At 43.3% G+C, this 21,838-nt stretch overlaps 1 pseudogene; it reads left to right on the forward strand.

Moving 5' to 3' along the window:
• The first annotated feature begins 669 nt into the window (after positions 1–669).
• Positions 670–21,838, forward strand: part of LOC149145812 ((+)-alpha pinene synthase 1, chloroplastic-like) — a 33,341-nt pseudogene continuing 12,172 nt past the window's right edge.

Here is a 21,838-nt window from a genome sequence, read left to right on the forward strand (position 1 = left end):
CTATCTAAACGTACCTTTATATCTTCCAAGGGCCCAAATTAAGCAGTTGGGCTCCTTTATTTCTCTACCTAGCTACTGATCTGCCAATATTAAACAGTTTGCACAAATATTCATTCTCTATATTCTAAAACAAGCAATTGAAACCTAGGGAAGCCAAGATTAAGCTGTTTGGCTTTCCTTTAACTGAAAAATTCTTCAAAAATGGAATAACTTCATCAAAATTGGAATACAACAGTGGCATTTGGACAGGCACACTTTCATGGCCTCTTCTTTGGCCTCTTTTTGGAAATATGGAACCTTGCAGCATGAAAAGATGACATATTTGGCACTTTCAATTGTCAATCATGAAATATTAACACATATTGCAATAGGAGGCTAACACACCTCTGTACCAAGACATTGGTGGTCTTGTCCGGTTTTACTCATGAGCTGAAGGCTACCCATAGAACAGTCCCAAATCTTGGAATGAAATCCATAACACCTTTCATGAGCATGAGTTTGACCACCTTTGTACCAAGACATTGGTGGTCTTGTCCAATTTTACTCATGAGCTAAAGGCTACCCATAGAACAGTCCCAAATCTTGGAATGTGCAGGGGAGGGAAATCCATAACACCTTTATTGAGCATGAGTTTGACCTCCACCACCATCATCATCATCCACCACAAAAATGGCTCTAGTTTCTGCTGTCCCGTTGGATTATAGACTGTGTCTGTGCAGAATGTTGTCTGGTTTTAGTCATGAGCTGAAGGTTACCCATAGAACAGTCCCAAATCTTGGAATGTGCGGGGAGGGAAATCCATAACACCTTTCATGAGCATGAGTTTGACCACCTCTGTTTCTAATGAGGATGGGGTACCAAGACGCATAGGTGGTCATCGTTCCAACCTTTGGGACGACGGTTCCATAGACTCTCTCTCCACTTCCTATGAGGTGCTTATCTACCTTCATCTGAATTTGTTTTTCGGTGTATTCCTTTCCTCGTTCACAATTAATTTTCTGCTCCAATTTAGTGTATACGGTTCAAGCACATTCTTACCGTGAACGTGCTGATAGACTTATTGCGGAAGTAAAAGATATGTTCAATTCAATGTCAGTGGAGGATGGAGAACTAAATAGTCCCTCAATGACCTACATCAACACCTCTGGATGGTCGATAGCGTTGAACAATTGGGGATTGATAGGTATTTCAAAAATGTGATAAAATGTGCGCTGGATCATGTTTACAGGTCAGTCCCCCTTGTTGGAAATTTCTATTAATTTCAAACACAAAGAAATTCGATTTCATTAAAAAAATTGTTACATAACAGTCTTCCTCTTCAGAGGGATTACAACAGGAACGCTTCAATTCCAGAAACTAATTTCACTATCTCAGCACTGCTGTGCGTTTCAGAAATTATAAAACTCTCACTATGTTTTTTACACTGCTGTGTCTGCGTTTTTATAGTGCATTACATTTTCTTCTTTTTACAGTGCGGGAAGGGGTCATAACTTATCTACCAACCGCGTTAACTTCGCTGATGGGATCTTTTGTTGTATTTCTTGAGTCGGCTGTGTGGAAACCCATAACTGATAAATGTTGCGTCCAGCTCTATTGTAAGAAACCCATAATCTCTTTAATGCACCTGCACATGGCGCATCCTTCTTGTTCTCGGCCATGCTATTTATTAAATGTTGTAGCTGAGCATTCAATGTGTAGGAGCTGGATCTGATCTTCCTCCTTTGGGAACACAAATAGGTAAATGGCGAAAAGACAACAATGGCAGTGGTGTGAATAAGCTAGAACAAATAATGGTCGTTGGATCAAAATGTATGGATGGCTGGGATCGTTTGCAGGTGAAGATGCGATCTGCGATGGCACAAGTCGCATCGCAACAGCGATCTGCGATCTGCGATGGATCGCATCGCAAGATCGCAATCAGCCCAAATCAGAGTTGCAACACAAGGCAGCATGGGTAAGGATGCGATTTGCGATAAGATCACATCGCAGGTGGAAAACTGACTTTTTTGCAGACGCTGTTGCTGTTCAACTGTTTTACTGTAGTTGAAATTACATTCCAACACTCCCCTTTAATTTCAACTATTGGGTTTTTCTGCATACCCAGGCATTTCCTAAAATGATCAAAACTTTTCTTTCCCAATGGTTTTGTCAAGATGTCAGCTAACTGATCCTCTGTTCTGTAGTGCTGCAAAACAATCTCTCCATTGTTAACCAATTCACGTATGAAGTGAAATTTGGTGTCTATGTGCTTTGTCCTTTTATGAAAAACAAAGTTTTTAGACAATGCTATTGTCGAGCTATTGTCACAGTAAATGGTTGTGCCCTTTTCTTGTTCATGACACAAATCTCTGAGAACTCTTCTCAGCCATATTGCTTGGCATGCTGCTGCTGTTTCTGCCACATACTCTACCTCTGCTGTTGACAAAGACACAACTGGTTGCTTCTTGGAATCCCATGAGATGGCTCCCGATCCCATATGAAACACATATCCCGATGTGCTTTTCCTATCATCAACACTTCCAGCCCAATCACTATCAGTGTAACCTATCAACATGAAACTTTCAGAAGAGGAGTATAAAATACCAAACCCCTTCGTTCCATTCACATACCTTAGAATCCTCTTGGCTGCCTGCCAATGAGTCTCTTTCAGTCTTTCCATAAATCTGGAGATTAAACTCACAGCGTGCATAATGTCCGGCCTAGTTGCAGTCAAGTACATAAGGCTGCCAACTATGCTCTTGTACAATTTTGGATCAAAATCCTTGCTGCTGTCTTCTTTGGTCAATTTCAACCCCATTACAGTTGGAGTCACAGCTGCCTTGTTGTTCTGCATGTTAAATCTCTTCAACACTGCTTCTACATATTTAACTTGAGAAATGAAAACACCATTTTCACTTCGGTCTACTTCAATTCCAAGAAAATATCTTAAGAAGCCCAAGTCAGTCATTTCAAATTCACTTTTTATGACTGCTTTAAAATCAGCAATGAGAGAAGCACCATTGCTAGTAAAAATCAAATCATCTACATATAAAACAACAATAATAATCTTACTGTCATTCTCCTTTGTGTAGAGTGTGGGTTCACCATCACACTTATCAAACCCATTCTTAATCAGATAAGCATCTATTTTGTTGTACCATGCTCTTGGAGCTTGCTTCAGCCCATAAAGAGCCTTCTTCAGTTTGCAGACTTTATGCTCTTGGCCTTCAACTTCATAGCCTGGAGGTTGTTCAACATAAACCTCTTCTTTTAACACTCCATTCAGGAATGCAGATTTAACATCCATCTGATAAATCTTCCATTTGTGTTGTGCCGCAATAGACAACACTGTTCTGACTGTTTCCATCCTTGCTACTGGTGCAAAGGTTTCATCATAGTCTTTGCCTTGTTGCTGCTTGTAGCCTTTCACAACAAGTCTTGCTTTGTGCCTGTCAATCTTGCCTTCAGCATTGCTTTTGCTCTTATAGACCCACTTAACTCTAATGGAATCTTTGCCTTCAGGGAGGTCCACTAACTCCCATGTTTTACTCTTCTCAATTGCACCAATTTCTTCATTCATTGCTTCAATCCATTTATCTTCATTTACAGCATCTTCAAAATGAACTGGGTCATCAACATGACAATACAAAGCGAATAATGAATTCAGACTAGTATTGTTACGTACCTCTCCTTGTTCATGAATCTCATTCAGATTTCTGAATCTTGGTCTTCTTGGTGTGCTTGGAGTTCCATCTGAGCTTGAGGGTATTTCTGATCCCTATGATATGCTTGGAGAAGCACTTCCTTGACTTCTCAAGGCTGTTCGAATTCCAACTTGTGGTGTGGTTTTTTGTACTTGCTGTGGTGGAGGAGGAGCCACCAAGGAAGGATTATTTGCTGTTGTCCCTTCTTCTTCTTCTTCGTGAGACACAATTGTCTTCACATTCACTGTCTTCTCTAAGCTTCCATCCCAGGCTTCATCTTCAATGAACTACACATCTCTACTTTCTATCAATTTCTTGGTGGATGGATTATAGAGTTTGTATGCTTTTGACTCATCACAATAGCAAATAAAGACACACTTCTCCCCCTTATTGTCAAGCTTCTTCCTTAGCTGATTCGGTACATGTGCGTATGCTACACAACCAAATACTATCATGTGAGTGACAGTTTGCTTTTGACCACTCCACGCTTCTTCTGGTATTTTGTTCATGACAGCTTTAGTTGGGCATCTATTCAAGATGTAAACTGCGCAAGTGACAGCTTCTGCCCAATACTCATGCGGCACGTGTTTTGCCTTCAGCATACTTCTGACCATGTCAAGGATGGTCCTATTCTTCCTTTCGGAAACGCCGTTTTTCTGAGGTGTATACCTCGCGGTGAACTGCTTTTGTATGCCATTCTCTCTGCAAAAACGCAGAAAGTCTTTAGAGATGTACTCTCCTCCTCTATCTGTTCTAAGCACTTTGATATAATTCCCACACTGCTTCTCAACAAGAGTTTTGAAGTGGCGGAATTTTCCAAACACTTCACTCTTCTGTTTCAGCATATACACCCATGTCTTTCTGGCGTAATCATCAATGAAAGTTAAAACATATTTATTTCTGGCAAATGATGGTATTTGCATCGGTCCACACACATCAGAGTGAACAATTTCCAAGGGTGCTTTTGCCCTTATACTCTTTCCTTCTAGAAAGCTTTCTTTGTGTTGCTTGCCCAAGATGCAGCCTTCACAAAGGCTGTCCGGTTTGTCGATCAATGGCAATCCCTTTACCATTCCCTTTCTATGCAACAGATTCAATCCTTCGAAATTGAGATGTCCAAATCTCAAGTGCCACAACCAATTCTCATCTTTCACTTGTTCCTGAAAGACTTCTTGTGTTACAGCTGCAATAGTTCTTGCTTCCTTCAAATCAGCCCTGAGTTTGAGAGGAAACATTCTATTGCTGGTCATCTCCACCTGTGCAATGATCTTCTTACTTGGAGGTATGTCTCTGATTGTACACATATCATCTTTGAAGAACACATTGTAACCTTTGTTAATGAGTTGTCCAATGCTCAAAAGATTACATTTCAGACCAGCTACATAGTATACCGCTGGCACAATCATCTGTTCTCCATTTGTTTCTCGGATACTGACTCTGCCCTTACCCTTGACAGATATCTTACTATGAGTTCCTGTTGTTACCTCAGATTTCACGTTTTCATCCAGATTGGCAAACATTTCAATATTTCCAGTCACGTGATTACTACAACCTGAGTCTAAGAACCAAAAATCTTCTTGTTTTTCTTGTGCAATGTTACATGTTAACAGCACAATCTTTGGATTCTTATCTTCTTCATTTGCAAAATTAGCATTCTGCCTACTATTCATGTTATTTTGTTTTTTTCTACATTCATTGGAATAATGCCCATATTTTTTACAATAATGACATTGGACTTGGGATTTTTCATACCTTTGTCCATGAGCTTGGTGTTTGCTTGAACCTTTATCTTGGTTCTGATTGCAGCTCCTTCCGCTTGTGCTTGCAAGATTATTTCTGCCTTTGTTTTGGCTTCTTCCACGACCTCTGTTATTTGCTCTGCCTCGACCTTTTCCTTGGCCAAAAGACATCTGAGTCTTGAATGCTTGCTCAAAAGAGGAATCTATTCCTCTACTCAGTCTGTGTTCATGAGACATAAGAGAAGCACTCAGTTCATCTACTTTGAACTGTGAGAGATCCTTTGTTTCTTCTATTGCTACCACAATAACTTCAAACCTTGAGGGTAAACATCTCAAGATCTTCTCTACAATCCTTCTTTCTTCAAGAATCTCACCATGAGATCTTATCTGGGTTATCAACCCAATAACTTGACTGAAGAATGAATCTATTGTAATAGATTCCTTCATGCTGAGTGTTTCAAAGTCTCTCCTCAACATCTGCAACTTTGCAGTCTTCACCTTCTCCATGCCTTGATAGGTAGTTTTAAGAATATCCCATGCCTCCTTGGATTTTGTTGCTGCTACAATCCGTGGAAAAACACTTTCATGTACTGATTGGAAGAGAAAAAAGAGGTATTTTGCATCCTTCTTCCTGTCGCTTTTCAACTGGTCTCTTTCTATTACTGTCTATTGAAATTTGGTACCGGAGGACAGGTGGTTCCCTTAGGCTTTGATCTTTGGCCTAGGGAAAAGTGTCCAAAAGAATTTAATTTTTTCTCCTAAAGTGACTTTATAATTTTATAAAGTTAAATCTAATTTAAAAGTGACTTTAAGTGATAAAGTTACTAAATCTAATTTTAAAGTGACTTTTACAAAGTCAATGAAAAATTAGAAAGGAAATGTGACTTTGGAAATAAATGACTAAGTGGGTCTTTATTAAAGTGGGGTGAATTAAAAAATAAAAAGTGAGATTTAAATGAGCATTTAATCTCAGCCTTAGATCTCAATCTATTTCAGCCATTGGATTTAGGGATCACTCAAAAGTCACTTGGATCACCCAAAAGTCACTTGGGGTTAGATTAAAGGAGGAAAATGAGGAAAAGGTCATTCATTCTTTCATGAGCAGATTGAGAGAAGGAGAGCAAGAGAGCAAGGGAGATTTCTGGACAGTGAGCTGCGGAGTTTCAGCAACGGAGTTTCAGCAGAGTGGAGTTTCAGCATCGGAGTTTCAACAAGTCTGTACAACAGAGTTTCAGCAGGGTGGAGTTTCAACAAGGCGGAGTTTCAGCAAGGCTGAGTTAAGTTGTAAAAGTTTGCTTGCTGATTTTTGCTGAATATTTCTCTTACTGTAAAAAGGCATTTTCCAGAAATAAAGAAAAGCTCTCAAACTGGTTTTCCCCAAGAGTTGTAGGGGGTTTTTCTAGTGTCACATTGACCAAAAATCTCAGTATTTAAATGTGTTTTAATGGCTGTTTATTACTGCTGATTTTTATTTATGCAATTTCCGGCATTCTATAAAATTTCCAGAATTTGTGTTTTCAGCAATTTTTTTTTTCCATCTTGTTAAATGTATGGTTATGGGAAAGAGCATTTAACTATATGGGAGAAATAAGGAGAAACTGAAAACCAGGGTGGGAAATGAGAAATTTCTACATGGTATCAGAGCTTCAGTGCTGAAGGACAGTTTGGGACAGCAAAAGGAAAAATTACAGCTGCTGATTTTTCACTCAAAAAATTCCAGCAAGCTGATTTTTTCATAAACAGCAGTTTTATCTTTACTACAACAGTGCTATTTTTCAGTTTTAGGACAGTAGGATGTCATTGGGATTGAGGGTGGAGGATAGGCTGGATGGGCATACAAATTACAGCGTTTGGAAGGAGAAAATGCAGAGTATCTTTGAGGAGGCAGAAGTCTGGGATATCATGGTGCATACCACACAGAACCCTGTTGTTGTGCCTACTGATGCTACTCAGTTGACAGCTTATAATAAAAAGAACAACAGGGGTAAGAGGCTGCTTCTAGACGGAATCAAAGACCATTGCATTCCTCATGTGAGAGGAAAGAGCAATGCCCATGAGATGTGGACCGCATTGTCCAATCTCTACCAGAGTACCAATGAGAACCGGAAGATGGTCCTGAAGGAGAAGCTGAAGAACATTAATAAGGGTAATGATAGTGCAACTGGATATCTCACAAAGATTACTAATGTGAGAGATGAGTTGGCAGCGATTGGAGAGGCCATTCCACCCACCGAGTTGGTGTGGATTGCAGTGAATGGCCTCCCCCGTTCATGGTTGAACTTTGCTGATAGGATTTGTGCACGTGAGACCCTTCCCACATGGGAGAGGTTTTGGGATGATTACATTCAGACAGAAATCAGAAAAGGTCAGCTTGGGGCAGCCAAGCCAGTTGAGCAGGATGAGGATGTAGCACTGGTCGCAGGAGGCAAGAAAGGCAAAGGGAAGAAGCAGGCTTCCACAAGCAGTGGTGGGGGCAAAGGCAAAGGTAAAGGTAAACAGGGGAACACACAGAAGGACTATTCTAGGGTGAAGTGTTGGAATTGTCAAAAGATGGGACACTATGCAATTGTGTGTTCGGAGAAGAAGAAGAAGAAGGGGAAGAACCAGGATGTGGCAGCTTCAGCAGAGATTGAGGACTTTGCAGGTCGTTTTGACCGGGATTTTGCGTTCACTACGTGTGAGTCCTCTAGTGCAGGATCACCTGCCACACAGGTTCAGAGGGAGCATGATTTTCCCTCGATTAGCAGAGCATCTTCAGGTATGTGGTATGTGGACAGTAGGGTTTCACGTCACATGACAGGAGTCCGTGAGTACTTCTCAGAGCTTTCAGAGAGTGGCACTGATATAGAGGTAGTACTCGGTGATGACAGAGTTGTTAGAGTAGTTGGGGTGGGGACACTGACATTTCAGAGGGAGTCCAAACCTCCCTTGAAAGTGTCAGATGTTCTTTATGTGCCAGGGATGAGGAAGAACCTCATATCCATCTCAGCTTTGGAGGACAAAGGATATGAAGTACTGTTCAGGGGAGGACAGGTGTTGATGTATCCCAAGGGAACTCCAGCTGATTCAGCTAGAGTGATAGGTGTACACCATGCAAAGGTGTACAAGTTTTCATTTCAGCCCCTTTTGGCATTGAGTAGTAGTACCGACAGCAGAGGTAGCAGTTCTGAGCTATGTGAGATTTTGCACCGCATGATGGGACATATGTATCATGGAGCCTTGAGGACATTGTGGGATATCACTACAGGTGTGCCAGATTTCAGTACTGATCACTTTCATACTTGCAAAGGTTGTGCGATGGGCAATTTTGCCAAATCCCCTTTTCCCAGCAGTGACAGCAGAGCGACTGGGATACTTGATTTGATTCATTCTGATGTGAGCGGTCAGATGTCTCATGTTTCCTTGAGTGGATATGAGTCTATGTTTTATTCATTGATGATCACTCCAACAGGACCTGGATTTATTTTTTGAAGACCAAGAGTGAGGTCTTCAAGTGGTTTCAGGAGTTCAGAGCTCTTGTGGAGACACAGACAGGTCGAAATATCAAGTCCCTGAGGTCGGACAATGGAGGAGAGTACACCCTTGGAGAGTTTGTTGACTATTTTGCAGAGGCAGGCATTAGGATGGAGTTCACTGTTCCTTACAACCCCCAACAGAATGGGGTTGCAGAGAGGAAGAAAAGATCCATCATAGGGGCTACCAAAGCCATGTTACATGATCAGGGGTTGCCATTGTTCTTGTGGGCAGAGGCCTGCAACACAACTATTTACTTGCAGAACAGGAGTTTGCATCATGCCTTGGGGCACATGACTCCGGAGGAGGATTTCTCTGGGAAGAAGCCTGATATTGGTCATCTTCATATCTTTGGATGCATGACATACTCCTATATACCCAATGAGAAGAGGACCAAACTAGAGCCCATCGCAGAGAAGGGTATCTTTGTGGGCTACAATGAGACCTCAAAGGCCTTTCGGATTTACATTCCTGCACAGAGGAGAGTTGTTGTCAGATGGGATGTGAAGTTCGAGGAGGACAAGGGCTTTAGGAGGTCACGAGAGTTAGAGTATCTGGATCAGCCAGACCCTCAGCAGCAGTTGAGTCAGTTGCAGGGATCCAGTGGGCAGGGATTAGGAGGATCAAGAGGTACATCTATGAGGATGTCAGGTCCGTCAGTGAGCAGTGGCTCACCGAGCCAGAGGGGTGGTGCTTCGGGCAGTATGCAGAGCAGTTCACTAGGGAGTCCACTGATGGACAGTTCACACGGTACCTCAGCTTCTACAAGTTCAGGTGCAGGCAGGAGCACAACAGACAGACAGTCAGGAGTTCAGGCTCCTAATGATGATGATGAGGAGGAGTTTCATTCTCCGGTGGGAGAAGTGCGCTCAGGGAAGAGGAAGCCCAAGTGGCTTCAGGAAACCTTGAGAGATGCCTCATCTGTTGCTGAGCCGAAGAGGCCGGTCAGAGAGAGTAGATCACCTGAGAGGTTTTGTAGCTATATGGCGATGGTTACCAGCATCCTTGACTCTGAGCCTTCTAGCTATGAGGAGGCAGCTAGCCAACAGCTCTGGAGAGAGGCCATGTAGGAGGAGTATTCTTCTATCATGAAGAATGATGTTTGGGAGGTGGTGCTGAGGCCTGAGGGCAAATCCGTGGTTACTTCCAGATGGCTTTACAAGGTAAAGAATGCTGCAGATGGCAGCATTTAGAAATTCAAAGCAAGGTTTGTGGCTAGAGGGTTTTCCCAGGTAGAGGGAGTTGATTATGAGAAGATCTTCGCTCCCATGGCTCGATATACTTCGATCCGCTCCATTATATCAATAGCAGCAGAGATGGGTTGGAAGATCCACCAGATGGATGTGAAGACTGCATTTCTCAATGGCTTCATACAGGAGGAGGTGTACATTGAGCAACCACAGGGCTTTGAGGTGCATTGGAAGAAGTCCCATGTGTGCAGACTGAAGAAGGCCCTTTATGGCCTGAAGCAAGCTCCCAAAGCTTGGTACTCCAGGATAGATACATATTTGCAGGGGATGGGTTTCACAAAGAGTGAGGCAGATCCGAACCTTTACTTTATTGTGATTGGTGAGGAGCCTCTCATTCTGGTGCTGTATGTGGATGACTCGGTCATTACAGGTGCAGAGAGACTCATAGAGCACTGCAAGAGAGATCTTGCGACGGAGTTTGAGATGAAGGACATCGGCTTGATGCATTACTTTTTGGGTTTGGAGGTGTGGCAGGAGGAGGGGCATTTCTTCCTGGTGCAAGGGAAGTATATTGTGGACATCTTTAGCAGATTCCACATGGAGGATTGTAGACCCATGTCGACACCGATGATCACCAACTGGAAGAAGCTTCATGCTTCAGATTCCGAGTTGGTGGATCCCACATTGTACAGGCAGTTGATTGGTTCCTTGATGTTTTTGGTCAACACTAGACCAGATATTTGTTTTGCAGTCAACACGATGAGTCAGTTTATGTGTGAGCCTAGGAAGGTTCACTGGGTGGCTGCAAAACACATTTTGTAGTACTTGCAGGGGACAGTGGATTATGGTCTGGACTACAGGCAGGGAGATGGAGTGAGATTGGCAGGATACACTGACTCTGATTGGGCAGGTTGTGCTTCTGATAGGAAGAGCACTTCAAGGTGCTGTTTTGGGTTGGGTTCAGCAGTAGTGTCATGGTTCAGCCGGAAGCAGCAGTCAGTAGCACTGATTTTAGCGGAAGCAGAGTATATGGCAGCCAGTCTAGCTAGTTGTGAGGCTATCTCGCTTCGCAAGATGTTGTTTGGCTTATTTGGTCAGCCGTTGAGACCTTCAGTGATTTACTGTGATAATCAAAGTTGCATTAAACTCACGGAGAATCCAGTGTTTCATGACAGGTCAAAGCATATCGGAATCAGATATCATTTCATCAGAGACTATGTTCAGAAGGGAGCTTTGAAGCTTGAATATATTTCCACTGATGAGCAGGTTGTATATATTCTTACCAAAGCCTTACCACGGGGCAAGCATGTCTACTTCAGAGACAAGATGGGTGTGGTGAGGAACACCTTCCTCGGTAAGAGGGAGTGTTGAAATTTGGTACCAGAGGACAGGTGGTTCCCTTAGGCTTTGATCTTTGGCCTAGGGAAAAGTGTCCAAAAGAATTTAATTTTTTCTCCTAAAGTGACTTTATAATTTTATAAAGTTAAATCTAATTTAAAAGTGACTTTAATTGATAAAGTTACTAAGTCTAATTTTAAAGTTACTTTTATAAAGTCAATGAAAAATTAGAAAGGAAAAGTGACTTTGGAAATAAATGACTAAGTGGGTCTTTATTAAAGTGGGGTGAATTAAAAAATAAAAAGTGAAATTTAAATGAGCATTTAATCTTAGCCTTAGATCTCAATCTATTTCAGCCATTGGATTTAGGGATCACCCAAAAGTCACTTGGATCACCGAAAAGTCACTTGGGGTTAGATTAAAGGAGGAAAAGGAGGAAAAGGTCATTCATTCTTTCATGAGAAGATTGAGAGAAGGAGAGCAAGGGAGATTTCTGGACAGTGAGCTGCGGAGTTTCAGCAGAGCGGAGTTTCAGCAGTGGAGTTTCAGCAGGGCGGAGTTTCAGCAAGTCTGTACAGCGGAGTTTTAGCAGGGCGGAGTTTCAGCAAGGCTGAGTTAAGTTGTAAAAGTTTGCTTGCTGATTTTCGCTGAATATTTCTCTTACTGTAAAAAGACATTTTCCAGAAATAAAGAAGAGCTCTCAAACTGATTTTCCCCAAGAGTTGTAGGGGGTTTTTCCAGGGTCACATTGACCAAAAATCTCAGTGTTTAAATGTGTTTTAATGGCTGTTCATTACTGCTGATTTTTATTTCTACAATCCAACATTCTGTAAAATTTCCAGAATTTGTGTTTTCAGCAAATTTATTTTTTCCAGCTTGTTAAATGTATGGTTATGGGAAAGGGCATTTAACTATATGGGAGAAATAAGGAGAAACTGAAAACCGGGGTGGGAAATGAGAAATTTCTACACTGTCAAAGCAGCCAACGCTGTTGTATTTGCAGGTTCAGCATAGCCAGTTTCAACCAGCTCCCATATTCCTTGAGAAGCAAACAATGTTTTCATTGTTATGGACCAATAACTGTGATTTTTCCCATTAAACTGTGGCAGTTGGGAATTTGTCAAACCAGTTCCAGCATCTGCCATCTTAACCTGTAAAAGTAAAGAGTATAATTAAAAACAAGAAAAAAACTTTCTTTGCTGGAGAAAATCTGCTCAATAAGCTTCTTACAGCTCCTACAGTGAAAAAACAAACTCTGTTTTTGACTCACTGAGTGCCTAGACCAGCTCTGATACCATGTTGGAAATTTCTGTTAATTTCAAACATAAAGAAATTCAATTTCATTAAAAAAACTATTACATAATAGTCTTCCTCTTCAGAGGGATTACAACATGAACGCTTCAGTTCTAGAAACTAATTTCACTATCTCAGCACTGTTGTGCGTTTCAGAAATTACAAAACTCTCACTATGTTTTTTACACTACTGTGTCTGCGTTTTTTATAGTGCATTACATTTTCTTCTTTTTACAATGCGGGAAGGGGTCATAACTTATCTACCAACCGTGTTAACTTCACTGATGGGATCTTTTGCTGTATTTCTTGAGTCAGTTGTGTGGAAACCCATAACTGATAAATGCTGCGGCTAGCTCTGTTGTAAGAAACCCATAATCTCTTTAATGCACCTGCACGTGGCGCATCATTCTTGTTATTGAACATGCTATTTATGAAACGCTGTAGTTGAGCATTCAATTTGCAGGAGCTGGATCTGATCTTCCTCCTTTGGGAACACAAATAGGTAAATAGTGAAAAGACAGCAATGGCAGTGGCGTGAATAAGCCAGAACAAATAATGGCCGTTGGATCAAAATGTATGGATGGCTGGGATCGTTTGCAGGTGAAGATGCGATCTGCGATGGCACAGGTCGCATCGCAACATTGCGGATGGTTTAATGCGTGCTGGAGAAAAAAAATGCGATCTGCGATGGATCACATCGCAAGATCACAATCGGCCCAAATCAGAGTTGCAATACAAGGCAGCGTGGGTAAGGATGTGATTTGCGATAAGATCGCATCGCAGGCGGAAAACTGACTGTTTTGCAGACGCTATTGCTGTTCAACTGTTTTGCTGTAGTTGAAAGTACATTCCAACACCCCTACCCTTATTGTCACGCCCCTACACCTGCGGTAGTCTTCCAACCGCTTATAGCAAGGTGCGGCACCACCGAACACTTTTTTTTCACCAATACTTATGTTCATGGACTACGCCTACTTTCACTTTAACATTACTTAGCTTGTGTTTCACAACCAAGTAAACATACATTTATCCTTTATACCAATGAAGCCCATACTCATTCATTATCCATAGCAATTATAACAAGAACAACAATTGCAACAGTATAAAGGGGAGGGGCAACTCCCCGTAATGTGAGTCTGCCCGAATCAATATATTATATAATCATCATTTTTACAATGTACAGACTAAGTCCTTGGGAAACCCCAAATTTACACTTAGCCAAATTTTCACAACTTCGGCAAACTCGGTTTCCTGGCTCGTCGGCACCTCCGCACGGTTGCCGCACGACTCTCCAACCTGTCGTTCACCTCGTCGCACGTCTTTCCCGGTTCGCTCTTCGTTTGGTCGCAAACGCCCAAACCGTGTATCCCTGCCCACATCCAGTCCTGCTTGCCAACTCTTGACAAACGCCCAAATCGTGTGCACAACACATAGTACCACCTGCCCAACTCAACGACCTCCAATTCCAACCTCTGTCTCACCTTCGTGCGCACTTGCTGGTGAGCCCCAGTATTGTAGCAATAATGCTACAACTCCTGGAGCTTCCTTCTCTAATTTTATCAACCCGGTAGTTCGTAACAAACTTGGAAGCGACGGTGTTGTATGCACAAGTACTAGCTCTTGTCGCAACTGTCACTTGGTCAGCTGGCACAAGTCCGCTAGGGCTCAAGCCAACTTCTATATGTTCTCAGAAGAAGCTTTCTAAATGATGAACAAAGGCTATCTCAAAGGAAATTAACCTACTTTGCAAGAATGAATTGAAAGCCAACCAAACATGGAAACCCTAGTAAACCCTAATCTGACTAGCTTAATCCTTATGATGCAATGGTGGGAATGCAACTTCTAGAAATGATGCCATTACTTCTAGTGAGATGAGATGCATGAATTTAAACTACTTCCATTGAAGAGAACACATTTTTGTATTTTTGCTCAAGTGGGTGGAGTTATTATGATTGTGCTTCTTACTGGGTCTTGACTGTGCAGGGGTAGTTCAAGGGGAGGAAGGCTTGGGAAAGGTCAGGAGGACTCTGAGAGGTTCCAGGGGATCCCTCACATCATTCCACAGATGTCCACAACGTTCAGGTGCTTGGCAACCGTGTTTGCAGGCTTCTACAGGATGTCTGCAGGGGATCCTACAGGAAACTCGGGATTTCTACAGGAAGTCTGCTAACTTCTACAAGATGTTTTGCAGGCGGAGTTTTGGGTGATGGAGGAGTGAAGGAGATGTATGGGTGGATAGGTAAGATTAAAGAGGAGCTTGTGATGGCCTATGGACAGAGAGATGATATGGAGAGAGAGTGGATAGGGCTAGTTGGTCGATAGAAGGGTAGAGGCAATGGAAGGCCGAAAAGTTGAGGCAACGTGGATAATAGAAGGGTTGGGAGGCAAATGAGCTAAATAGAGGATGAGTAGGTGGCTTAGGCACGGTTCAGAAGGATAAGAACACGATGAAGTGGTGCTGCACAGTGTAAATGAAACAAATCACCCTTATCTTGCATGGAAACGAAAGTTCACCAACCTATTCTAACTGTTTTATTAGGAATCAAAGAGCAGCAATGTAAGTTGAAGGGAATTCGTGCATGATGCTGAACCAAAGAGTCATTACTCAAGATATAATCGCATGGAAAATTCTTCAATCGAAAACATTACATCAATACTTGCATGCATATGTTAAAACAATGTTTTTGACAGTTGGCACGGTCTACACTTCCGGTCCCCAAACAGAGGTGAAAGTGAGCATGCATTCAACCTTTTTGAACTCAACGTAACTTCAATCTCCCTACGCTAATTCTGAACTACTGAAACAAGTGCATTCATGAAACTAACCTACATAACCAAACTGAAACAGTCAACTCAGCAAACTGTATTTTTCAAGTGCATGTAAAGGAAAGAAATGCAATGATAAAAGAAAGACAAGTAACAATACAAAAAGAAGGAGGTCTATTGCTCTCAGGTTGGGCCCTAACCTGAGAGCTATAGCTCCCCTAAGAACTCAGAATCGAATCCAAATCTGCTTGCCTTTTATTAAAAGACCATAATCATGAGTCTAACAACATGCCAAAATTGGCTTACAAAGAGCAAAAACAGAGCTACAGCTCGTAATCCAAAATCTACAACAAAAGTTCAAGAGTCTCATCGAAAGCTACAACCTCAATATTTATACATGATGAGGGCCAAGCTGGCCTCCTCAATTAGTGGAGCTTGGCTGTCCAACTAAGAGTAAACTATTGTTCCTGTAGAATCTGTTGGCTGCCTTCTAGCTCGGTGGTGATAGCTGTTGGAGCTCGGAGTTGGGGTGGAGATCACGAGGAAGGTCATTCAAGGCTGTGGACAACCTCCCTATAAACCCGCAATGCCACCTTGGATGTCTCCTTGTCTTCATTTGCGTGGTCTTTGCTCCATTTAATTTAAAAAAACCTGAAATCATCATGTATTAGCCACATAGGCATAATGACTGCCCTTCTTCCTACAAATAACACGAATATACTAAGAAATGATGCATAAGTGATAAAAAATGAAGGGTTGAACAAGGTAAGTAGGCCAAATGAGCCCAAATTGTTACCAAAATTTGGGGCTCATCATCACCCCCCAGCTAAAATATTTGCTCATCCTTGAGCAACTAGTCCAACTCTTCATCATTCATTGCCTATACTGCTACCCTTACATCCCAAGCCTCTGTAGTAGTGTCCTCCTTGCTGATATGAAACCCAGCCCTTTTGTTTACCTCTTCCCACTGTTCATTATCATTTGTCTCTGTGCTGCCTTCCATCAAGCCTAGCAGCAGTGGTGGGCTGAGTTTAAGGCCAATCCAGCTGGCCTGGAGGTTTTGCATGGATTTCTTATAGAAGGCTACCCGTACCAGAGCTTCCCTCATCCGAGTTGGGGTATGGTACTCTTGGATTTTCAGACTGTGTACCAATGTATTCCATCTGCGTGTGCATGCTTGGACAGCGTTGTCTCCTAACAATCTCTCCATGTCCTCAAAATGAGCTATGGCTTGGGCCTGTTGATCCATATATCTCAATGAAGCTTGAGGGTCAGTGGACAAATGTTGGTGTGCCGTGATTAGTGCAACTGGATCCCCTGGTTCTGGTCTGATGAGCAATGGCTCGTTCAGCTCTCGGTTCATGATTGCTTTGGCTTCTGCTGCTCTTTTGTCCTCATGGTTCAGCCATGAGGCAAATGCCAATAATTGCATATCTCCCAAGGCCGTATTGGGATCCCATGAAACTACATTAGGCAGGGCCAGATTATGGAGGTAGAACTCCGCTAATTTGGCCCTATCCTCTGATGAGCTAGTACTGCAAACTTCAGTGAATTGCTGCGGGTCTTGGAGCTGAGAGATACCTCTTTGCGCCAAGGTATTGATCTGAAATTGCAGCCATTGGTCTTTCAAGTACAAGCCATAGGATTTGGCTGGTTGTCTGCATTGGATAGCATCCATGGCCCAGCTGGCCATGCAGGCCAATTGTGCTTCTTTCTGCTGCAGCTGTTCTCTGAGAGCTTGCACCTCAATTTGTGCTTGCTATTCTGCTTCCTGTAGAAGTGTGGTTGACTCCTCAAGACCGGTGTTCAGTTCCTTTTTGCCTTGCTGTTCCTCTGTGGTGTCCTTGGAGGATGTACCTATCCCTGCCCTCAGCTCCTGTAGCTGCAATCTCAGCTTCTGGTTTTCTTCCTGTAGAAACACGCGTTGGCAATTTGCCACGTGTTTTGCCATGGACAATTCACTTTTGGCCTCCTTGAGCTGCTCCTGTAAGGGACCTATGTCCGCCACCCCCTTTGACTTGGCTATTTTCATCCACGTATGTGTACGGACTCTTTCTTCCTCTAATGCAAAAAACAGTGGCACAGTAAATTTCTGAGGTATAATTTTGCCAGCCTCTAAAAAGTTGTAATATGAACCCAGACTTGGCTGAGGGCTGGGTTCTGGTATATGCTCTTTCTCCACTTCCTTTGGTGGCTCTACTTCACCCTCCCTTGGTGGTGATAAGGGTGCTTCTCCTTCCATTTTCTCAGTTTCTTTAAGCCTAGCTAAGGTTTCCTGTAGAGCATCTTCAGCATCCTGTAGCCGAGCTTTTTCAGTCAATTGGTCTAACTTTCCTTGCCACGTAGTTTTCTTTGGGCTTCCCCTCTCATAGGTGACTGACATCCTCGAGGGGGACCTTTCCTTGGGCGAAGTAGGGGCATCTTCAATGATGATCGGGCTGTTGGACGGAGGCTATAGCTTGCCCGTCTTTATTCTCAGACTTCTTCGAACTTTAAAGTATAGAGGGGTCTCCCTCTTTTTCTTCTCCTTTGGCTTAAGAGGTGTGCTGAGGCCGGCCATCACAGATGCTGCCTCCCTTTCACGAATGTCAGCTTTCTTCTCCTTGGGTTTCACTTTTTCAGGGCTTCCTGTAGAAGACCCTGTTTTAGTCAATTTCGGGCTTCCTGTAGAAGACCCTTTTTCAATAATTTTCGGGCTTCCTGTAGAAGTCGGTTTTGGCTTTCCTGTAGAAACAGGTGCCGCCGCCTTGGTTTGCTTTGCTGCATGGGTTTTTCTTTTTGACTTAGTTGCGGTCGCTGTCGAGGCACTCTTGCTGATGTGGACCTTCTCAGCCTTGTCCACTCTGCCTTGCAACCTTTTCTCTCTTGCTGTCAAGATGGGTGTGTCATCTTTCTCCTTGTCATCCTTTTTCTCTTGTTCCTTCTCTTGCTTTTTCTTCTGCTCTGTGGTTGGGGTCTTTTGGCCTTTTTCTTTCTTTACTATGGCCACTGACTCTTTCTCCTCACTGTTAGAAGAACCGAGCTCTTCGGTTAGCATCTTTATATCCCCATCCTTTGTCAAATTCCTGAAGGCTTCCCATGATAGAGGAACCTTGTATGTGTGGAGCGCATCCTCCACGAGGAGTTTGATGAGTCCATGGTGGGCTACCTGGTCTGGTATGCCTTCTTTCAACTTGGTTGCACACTCAATCAGAGACTGTAGTAGAAAGTGAGGGAGACTGAGTTTGTTTTCTACAGGTAGATCCATCTGGTGCCGTAATTCAGTGAGTAACCGAAAGTGGTACCCGTATACAATGCTAAAACGGCCTTCGCAGGTGATGTACTTCATAATTTGCAGGCTCACTTCATTCCATGGTGGCAGTAAACTGGTTCTACGAACCCCATTTTTGTCTTCTGAGAATTCCTCCTCTGGTGGAAAGAATTCTTTCTTAGCTTGTTGGCTCAATTTCCTTTCTTCTTTATCCCATGGTAATCCCATTGGGAGCTCCGTAACTCGGCTGATGAAGTGTGGGGTGAGTTTGAGGCTCAGACCCCTGAAGGTAACAGTGGCCAACGTTTTAGATTTCGGCCTCAGAGCTTGCAAAAACCCTTCTGCCACTTCGTCGTCATAGCCCTGCAATTTGTCACAGAAGGATATCCATTGTGCTCGTGTGAAGAGCTCCACCACCTCAGGATTTTCTCTTAACTTCTCTGAATCAGTGGGCTCCCTTCTCATGAACCCACCTGGCATGGTGAAAAACTGCTGCGTTAGCTGGAGGTGGCAAATGCGGAAGGAATTTGGTCTACTGGGACAGAGCGTAGGATTACGCCTCTGTCATGCACATAATTCACACAGCTTATCCCCTGAGAACCTTTAACACAGCCAACTACACTGACATCCTGTAGGACGACAGTTCATGCACGGCAAACAACAATTGCAACAATTTTCTACGACCAGACTGTAGACGATGATTCTGCCACCTTCAAAAACCAATTGCATGGAGAGTTCAGGCTTACCTTTTTAATCCGCCACCTTTTGACGTGAGGAACCCGACTTCCTGTAGAAACAACTTTCCTGTAGGAGCAGCGCGCGATTTCTGGGGGATACTGCAGTGGGTCTGCGCTCTTGGTGTTGCTTTACAAGCGTTCTGATGGCCAAAGACTCGGAGTATCGAATTGCAGAGGGATCCGGATGATCACTCGAGTCTCAAACGGTGAATGATAAATGCATGCGGTGGCAATCTAGCCGATTAGATTTGAATCGGCGGAATCCGTGGTGCGGGGGTGAGCTGTCCCTGCCGGACCGTTGGGCGACGTCACACCATCATTCTTCTGCAAGTTCCCTTACTGCCGCATCATTCCCCGCAGATCCTCCGCCGCCATTCTCGTTAGAACTCGTTTCTCCTCGAGTGGACGGTTGTCACGTGTCCACTGCCCTTTTTTTCCACGGCCACCATTCACACATCCGGCTCGACCAGCTGACTGGTCGACGTGGCCAATCGATTGACCATACAACCGCTCAACCCATCCATTTCACACTTGCAAACATTTTCAAAGTAAAATTCATGCAATTCTTCGGAAGAAAGGGTCAAGACACTTACCTGTGCGGCCGCAACACGATTGTTCAGGCTCTTGGACGACGATGAGTGGATTTATTTGTTGCTGGTGGATTTGCACAGGCCCGGAGGTTCGTATTCACAGGTCGCTGACGATGGATTTGATGCTTCAGCTGCATGCGCCCGCGTTTTCATTGTATATGGTGTGCACTCTAGCGGGCTTAACTGTTACGGGACTCCTGCAGGATGTCCTGTAACAGTTTCTTCCTCCTCGGGTGCATGCTGAACGACGAAGGCAATGGCCCCACAATCACGCTCGCAGAGCTCATGGATGGCTGGGATGGATATGGTATGACATCTCAGCGTTTTTTTTCATCTCAAAAATTGCTTTTCTCTTGATAACTCAATGATCTGCTTTGATGGTGCAGGTAACTTCATTGCATGTCGACAGGGATGGTAGAAAGAGGTGACAGCAATGTATAAGGGTGACAACAGTAGCTTGCATGCGTCCAAACCGATCCTTGGTCGTTAGATCTCCTCATAAAATGAATTCTGGGCCATCTCGAACTTCTACAGGAAGTTTCCTGTAGAAATACAGAACTTCCTGTAGAAAGGTTGCATTTCCTGTAGAAAGTCTGCACCTTCCTGTAGAAAGTCTGCATCTTCCTGTAGAAAGTCTGCATCTTCCTGTAGAAGACTCAAGCCGTGATGAAATTGTGCACATACCTTGGAGGAAATGAGTATTCTTGGAGGAGGTGCTGGTGAGGTCTCCTGGCAGCATGATAAGGATCTTTGGCTTTGCATTAAGAGTCCTCCTCACCTTCATAGAACACCTGCAACCTGCATGCATTTTCACATTATAAACTTGTTGTCCCTATCTTTTTGCTTATTGTCTTCTTTTCTCTTTTCTCTTTTCTTTTTGTCTCTTTTTTTTTTTTTTTTTTGAAAAATAGCAGGGGCGCCTCAATGAGGTTTTCACCCTTGCCATCTGCCTTAAGCGCCTCAGAGAGGTTTTCACTCAAGGATCTTTTTCAAATCTCTTTTTTTTTTTTTTTTGAAAGACAATAGGGGTGCCTCAATGAGGTTTTCACCCCTACCACCTACCTTGGGAGCCTCAGAAAGGTTTTCACCCAAGGATCTTTATTATTTTATTATTTTTTTTTTTTTTTTTTTTTTTAGATCTTTCAGGGTATGCCCAAAGCAGGGCAGAACCCTTCTCTATGACCAACACTGATTTCTCCATAGTTTTGATGAACTCTTGTCTTGAGAGAGGCTTCCTGTAGATCTTCAAGCGATGCCCATTGACAAGCATGGGGATGGCTTCCTCATCAATGGTTCGAATAAGAACAGATCCATTGTCATGGCATTTTTCCACTGCATATGGTCCTAGCCATCTGGTTCTCAGCTTCCCCTTCAAATCTTTGTACCTGGAGTCATACAACAAGGCCCAATCTCCCGGCTGGAATTGCTTGTCATGGAGGTGTTGGTCATGCCACACCTTTCTCTGAAGTTGAACCACTTCTGAATGAAGGAGGGCCTGCATCCGGTGCTCGTCCAGTCCATTCAGCTGCAATAACCTTTCTTGTTGTGCATGGCTGAGATCTAGATCTAGCTGAGCTGCCATCCTCAAAGTGTTGTACTCAAACTCAATGGACAGCAAAGCTTTCTTCTTGTAGACCAGCTCATAAGGTGTGAAGCCGGTGGTGGTCTTCCAGGTGGTGTTGTAGGCCCATGTGGCCTCAACCAGGCGATCTGCCCAATCTTTCCTACTGCTGCTCACC

This window comes from Pinus tabuliformis, chromosome X (genome assembly GCF_031772625.1).
Source record: "Pinus tabuliformis cultivar Carrire ecotype Pingquan chromosome X, CPIR1, whole genome shotgun sequence".
NCBI lineage: Eukaryota > Viridiplantae > Streptophyta > Pinopsida > Pinales > Pinaceae > Pinus > Pinus tabuliformis.